General features: G+C 39.7%; 1 non-coding gene across 1 annotated transcript; it reads right to left on the reverse strand.

Moving 5' to 3' along the window:
- Window positions 1–5,487: 5,487 nt before the first annotated feature.
- Window positions 5,488–5,560, reverse strand: TRNAK-UUU (transfer RNA lysine (anticodon UUU)). The gene has a single exon. It is a non-coding gene; the product is annotated as a tRNA-Lys (tRNA).
- Window positions 5,561–6,725: the final 1,165 nt, after the last annotated feature.

Below are 6,725 nucleotides of genomic sequence, written 5' to 3' on the forward strand. Positions count from 1 at the left end.
CAAGCAACATATGGAGTGTAATAAAAGAATCACTGTGACTCTGATGCTTGGAGCATTTCCTCTTCAAGTGGCCCAGGTTGGTGACATAGGACTGCATCTTCCTCTGCATATCCAAGCACACTGCCTAGTTTTGCAGTAAGAAATATTCACATAATTATACCTTATTGACTTCCAGTTTTCAGAATTAACCTATAGAAAAAGCATTAAAGACCACCATAGTTACAAGAGAGAATTTAAACATTATAACTTTGGACAATATAAAAGTAATGATTTTGGTGGAAAAAAAAGTAAATGACAGGAGGTGGGAAATCCAGGGGGAGGAGAAGTGAAGGAAAGCAAAGGGAACACTAATTTACTTAGTGGGGAGTCAGGATACTACTTGAAATTGATGGATTAAGAAATAGTGCTTTGAAAAAAAAAACAGTGCTTTAAGTCTATTAAAGTAACAAGGGAAATGGATATAAATCATTAAAATATTCATACCTATAATTAAGATATAGGAGAAGGTAGTAAATTCTTTGTCTTGAAGAGTACAAAGATAAATGGTATTATTTAGAGTAAATAAATTAGGAAATAGAGGCATAAGCATATGATTTAGAATAATAAAGCAGAATTCGTTCAAAAGGACTTCTGAGGAAAAAGACCTGGAAATGGGGCACAGGGAAGATTTTTACATACATGCTCTTACAATGTTTGAGTGTTTTATTTCCACATATCTGTATTGTCTAAAAACAACTACTATATATATATATATATATATATATATATATATATATATATATATATATAAAAGCAATTCAGACCTACCTTAGAGGTCATTTAACCCAAGGCTTTCATTTTACAGATGATAAAACCAAGCATAGAAAAATAAAATTAATTGCTGATGGTCATATATTTAGGGGTTTAGGATAGAGTTGAGAGATTAGAATTCCGGTCTCTTTCTCCTGTAATGGACACATGGCCATGGAGGAAGGTAAGGGCAGGGCAACAGGCAGTGTTCAATACCTCTGCCACCAGTGCTATAGGTCTTTTACATTTCTTTTTGTATTCATCCACTCAGTCAGCAAGTAGTTGATGTGCTAAGCTGTCCTAAATGCTGGTAACACCTGGTGTGACAAAGCTTTTCTGCCAGAAAATTTTTATCTAGAGTTTATTCAGCATCACTGACCCTAAGTTGTAAAGAAACCTTTCAGATTCTCATTTATGGGTTGGGTATGAATTTATAATCAAGGCTGAGCTATTTATGTCTTTTGGTCAAGGCTGAATTACATTTCACTCAGCATGAGGATTTATATAATGCATTTTCCCTGGCTATCATCTGATATATTTTCCTGACTAAAGCACTACAGTTGTCTTTGAAACCTCAACCCCAGTAATTTCCTTCACTCATGGTAATATGAAGACAAGTGTTACAGACTGCAGTTCCTATTAACTGTGTGATCACTGAGTGAATATATTAGTTACGTCCTAGCTTTTGGTACACTGTCAGATTTATTCTAGTAGTTATTGAACACCTACTAAAAATAAAACCTGGTAGTAGGCACTGAAAGTAATTAAAAGAAGTTTCAGCTTTAGGGTAGCCATGGTATTTGCATACCAGACAATTAAGTTTGAGTGGCTAAGCCAGAAACACAAATGCCATTGACTGGGGGTTGGGAAGTGTAGAGGAGAGTCTGTCAGTATGGCTGGCTGCAGAAAGGGAGAAGGTGACATTTAGGTTGGACATCACAGGGTGACAAAAGGGAAGGAACTCTTAGAAAAGGAACTGCCTTCACGTGAGAAAACACTTCGATAATTCACTGGGAGAAGACGATACCTTGAAGGCATAAGGAGCAAAAGCCGAGGCCAAGAAAAAATTACTAAATGCTGGGAGAAATAAAAGAGGAATTTGGTTTTGCTCTGCAAAGGAAGAGGGAGAGAAGGGAGGGAAGGGGCAGGAAAATGAGTGAGGAGAAAGGAAGAAATGAGAAAGGAGGGGAAAGAGAAAAGGCAGGGAGAAGCTAGGGCAATGTGGAATTGTGGGGAAGTGACTAAAAGACTTTTGAGAACGGGAGAAATATCAACCGTATAAACATATTTGTCTTCTTGAGAGGGAGAGCTGAGTTCCACATATGAGTCCACATCATCCTTTACAAAAACAAGATGCTGAGATGACTCATAATGATTCATAATGTGAATTGATTTAACAGAAGCAGAAGCCAACTGTGACAATGAGAATATAAGCCTCTAAAACTTGCAGAAATCTTGGAGCAGGCTTTAGGCAAATCAGGAATGGAACTTCGAGACTATCTGGTCTAGCTGTCCTGGGGTAAAAGACTCCAGCTGACATCTACATTTCACTCACAGCAGCAATGGAGGAAACTGGCATTCATTGTGCTAGGGCAGTTGTTCAAGGTCACATAAACAGTAGGTGAGACTTAGGCTAGTGTGATTTGCAAAGTCCTCTGGGGAGGCAGTACTCTTGGTGGTGAAAAGCACAGGTTTTGGAGTCAGACAGTCTAGGTTCAAACGCTGGCTCTGCTGCTTCCTAGCCATGTGACCTTGGACACCTTATACAACCTTTCTGTGGTTCAGTTTCTTCAGCTCCAAAATAATAGTATTGCAAGTTATTGAGAGATTAAATGAATCAGTACATCTCAAATACATGTTCAAAATCCCTTGTCCACAATTCTGAAATCCAAAAAGCTGTAAAAACCAAAAATTTTCTCAAAAGTTTGCAGGAAATTATTTGGTGGCAAACCCTGACTCAAGGCTGTCATCTTGATTCCACTTGATGGGAAGCAGAGATGTGTCTGATCTTAGATGCTGACTCAGATCCTATAGAGGGAGTTATACAATGTATAGCATAAACATATATTTGCTCTCTAAAATATGAAAGATACAGATTTCCAAAACACTTATATCCTCAAAGCTCTTGGATAAAGAATTTAAACCACCTGCTATATAAAAAAATAAACTAAAAATTAAAAAAAAAATTGTGAACCCTGTCCTTAGAACAATATCTGCCATGCTTCTAGAGTAACAGATGAACTATCCATGCTCAGTAGAGCCCTGAGGGCTCATGTAATGCTACCAATTCTCTAAGCCTATTTTCTAGAGAGGATGAATTGAGACAGGAGTAATGGCAAAGCTCGACACAGTCAGTTACAGCTCTTTTTTCATTACTCATATATGGTTTTCTAGCTGTAACATACTCGGTCCTAAGGCTCCTGAAATAGTCTAACACTCAGTACTGGGTGTCAGTATATGTAGACATATATAAAATCAGTCGGCAAGTATTGATTTAGCACTACTGTATGCTTGGTGCTGTAAAGATACTACATGGTCCTTGTATGCTTACCACTGTGTTGAGGAAGGCAAGGATACAGTTAAGAAACAAAATCGTATACAGTAATGTGCTAAATTACAGTGGCATAGGCAAGGTGCCGAAATCAAAGGAGGTGGGATGAACTGCAGACAGTTTATTGCTAGTTATATGATCTTGGGATCTTGAGTCTCAGTTTTCCCATCTATAAAATAGCGTTGCTGTGAGGTTAGCAATATTTTATGCAAAGTGCCAGATATATAAGTCTTGAATAAATATATTTTTCTCTGTCAGTTGGCTCTTGAAGAATGGCACAGGCATTTGAGTGGAAGTGAAGATGAAAACTGTGTCCTGACTAGAGTTCAGATTGTGCATTTTGGGGAAATTATGGGAAATTAGGTTAAAATGGTGAGGCCAAGTGGAGTGGCACAGTAGAGTGGGAGGGTAGATAGGACAGGGATTTTATGAAAAGTTTTGCCTTGAAGTAATGAGAAATAGGGACCTGTGAATAATTTTGAGCAGGGAATAACATAATAGAGGGTATTGCTGAAAATTAGTTTTTAGAATGTAGAAGATTGGGAGGAAACTGGAAGCCAGCTAAGTGTGCATCATAACAATTCAACATAGGGCCTAGCCTCTTGGTGGTGGAAGCCAGTGAGTGGATGTGACATCTTTAGATTGGGGAAAACAACACCCCTAAACTCTCCTTGCGTAGCATAGCTATTTAGCATTCTAATAAGTCTCTGTTATACTGGAACTTGAGAGGCAAGCACTGAGACAAATGAAAATTCAAAATTCTTTTACATCTAATTCTCAAAAAGAGGCTTACATACATGCATAGACTCAGCCCTTTGAGTATGCTGGCACAGTGAAATATAGAGCATATTCTAACCATAGCACCAATTCTTCCAGCAGTTCACAACAACCAGGGTTAAGCTGTAGCCCGAGGTCTCATGTGTCAGAGAATTCTACCCTTCTCTCTTACGATATCCAAGGTCAAGGCATTCTTATGCAGCCACTTGCAACTTTTCCTTGTCCTGCCCTGGTTTTACCCTGGGGGAATTTACAGGCCAAAGAAGTCAGAGTGCAGTTCTTGGATCCAGGGACACAATGACTGTCAATGTGATATAGAGGTTTATCTTAGTCATTGGACTGACATCAGAAGTATGTTCTTGAGAACATGGCTCCTGGACTGGAAATAGCACAGGCAAAGATATGAACTATGTTTTATTTGTACAAAATGTATCTAAACTATGTGTCTTGGAAAGCTGGGTGATTTTTTTACACCCAGTCTTTATGCTATGGAATACATATGACTTGCTATTTACTCCCCAGTGAAGAGAATAAAGGACTGCTGAATGCCACTATGCAACTAATAATACCTATACTATTAACATAGTACCTGGCAGATATTTTAAAAAATACATGTTAATTGGACTTGTACCATTTGTGCAGTAAAGTAAATGTATCTGGCCTTTTTCTGTTTGTCCGTGCGTCAAGGTTATAGAGATGGCCTTAATTAAAAAGAAACCCACAGACTTCCCTGGTGGCACAGTGGTTAACAATCCGCCTGCCAGTGCAGGGGACACAGTTTCAATCCCTGGTCCGGGAAGATTCCACATGCCGCAGAGCAACTAAGCCTGTGAGCCACAACTACTGAAGCCCATGTGCCTAGAGCCCGTGCTCCGCAACAAGAGAAGCCACTGCAATGAGAAGCCCGCGCACCACAACGAAGAGTAGCCCCCGCTCGCCGCAACTAGAGAAAGCCCACGCGCAGCAACAGACACAACACAGCCAAAAAAAACGGAAAAAACCAATCAGCTCACCCCTACCATACCCAAGGCCACAAAACATTTTTGAAGGAGGTGGAGAAGGAAGGATAACCAATACAAATTAGGAACAGTAACTTCAAAAAATGATTGGAATATCTGAACTAGATTTTTAAGTTGAAATTTACTCTGCAAGAAAATATTCTCAATTGGGTATGCTGTGTATGCCCCTAGATTTGCTGATGACATCCTCCTTTAGGAAGACAGATGAAAGTGAAAGGCCTCACTCATCAAAATTACAGAGAAATGGAGTATTACAGTAATTTCTTTTTCTTGCCACCAAAGACTCCTTTCACTTGTTCATTTTATTTATTTATTTACTTTGGCCGTGCCGTGTGGCTTGCAGGATCTCAGTTCCCCAACCAGGGATTGAACCCAGGCCCACAGCAGTAAAAGCACCGAGTCCTAACCACTGGACCACCAGGGAATTCCCTCACCTGCTCATTTTATTTATTTTTCTTTTATTGGAGTATAATTGCTTTACAGTGCTGTGTTAGTTTCTGCCATACAATGAAGTGAATCAGCTATATGTATACCTATATCCCCTCCCTCTTGGACCTCCCTCCCACCCCCCACTCCACATCCCACCCATCTAGGTCGTCACAGAGCACCACGCTGAGCTTCCTGTGCTTTATAGCGTGTTTCCACTAGCTATTTATTTTACGCATGGTAGTGCAGATAGGTCAGTCCTAATCTCCCATTTCATCCCACCCTTCCTTTCCCCCCGTGTCCACATGTCCGTTCTCTATGTCTACATCTCTATTCCTGCCCTGCAAATAGGTTCATCTGTACAATTTTTCTAGATTCCACATAAATGTGTTAATATATGATGTTTGTTTTTCTCTTTCTGGCTTACTTCACTCTGTATGACAGACTCTAGGCCCATCCATATCTCTACAAATGACCCAGTTTCATTCCTTTTTATGGTTGAGTAATGTTACGTTGTATATATGTACATCTTCTTTAGCCATTCATCTGTTGTTGGACATTTAGGTTGTTTCCATGTCCTGGCTATTATAAATAGTGCTGCAATGAACATTGGGGTACATGTGTCCTTTTGAATTATGGTTTTCTCAGGGTATATGCCCAGTAGTGGGATTGCTGGGTCATATGGTAGTTCTATTTTTAGCTTTTTAAGGAACCTCCATACTGTTCTCCACAGTGGCTCTTTCAATTTACATTCCCACCAGCAGTGCAAGAGGGTTCCCCTTTTCTCCACACCCTCTCCACCTCATTTTTAACTGTTACCTACTGTGATGGCTAATTTTATGTTTCAACTCTACTAGACTAAGGGATGTCGGTGAAACATTGTCTTTGGGTGTGTCTGTTGAGGGTGTTTCTGAAAGAGATTTGTATTTAAGTCCTTAGACTGAGTAAAGAAGATTGCCCTCAACCATGCTGATTTGCATTATCCAATTTGTTGAGGGCCTGAATCAAAAATGAATGAGGTCAGATTTGTTCTCTGCCCAAGTGGGGTATGCATCTTCTGTCCTTGGACATCAACGCTCCTGGTTCTTAAGCTCCTTTGGCCTCAGAGTGAATTACATCATTGGCTTTCAGTTTTCCAGCTTATGAACAGCATACCATGGGAC

This window comes from Pseudorca crassidens, chromosome 7, assembly GCF_039906515.1.
Source record: "Pseudorca crassidens isolate mPseCra1 chromosome 7, mPseCra1.hap1, whole genome shotgun sequence".
NCBI lineage: Eukaryota > Metazoa > Chordata > Mammalia > Artiodactyla > Delphinidae > Pseudorca > Pseudorca crassidens.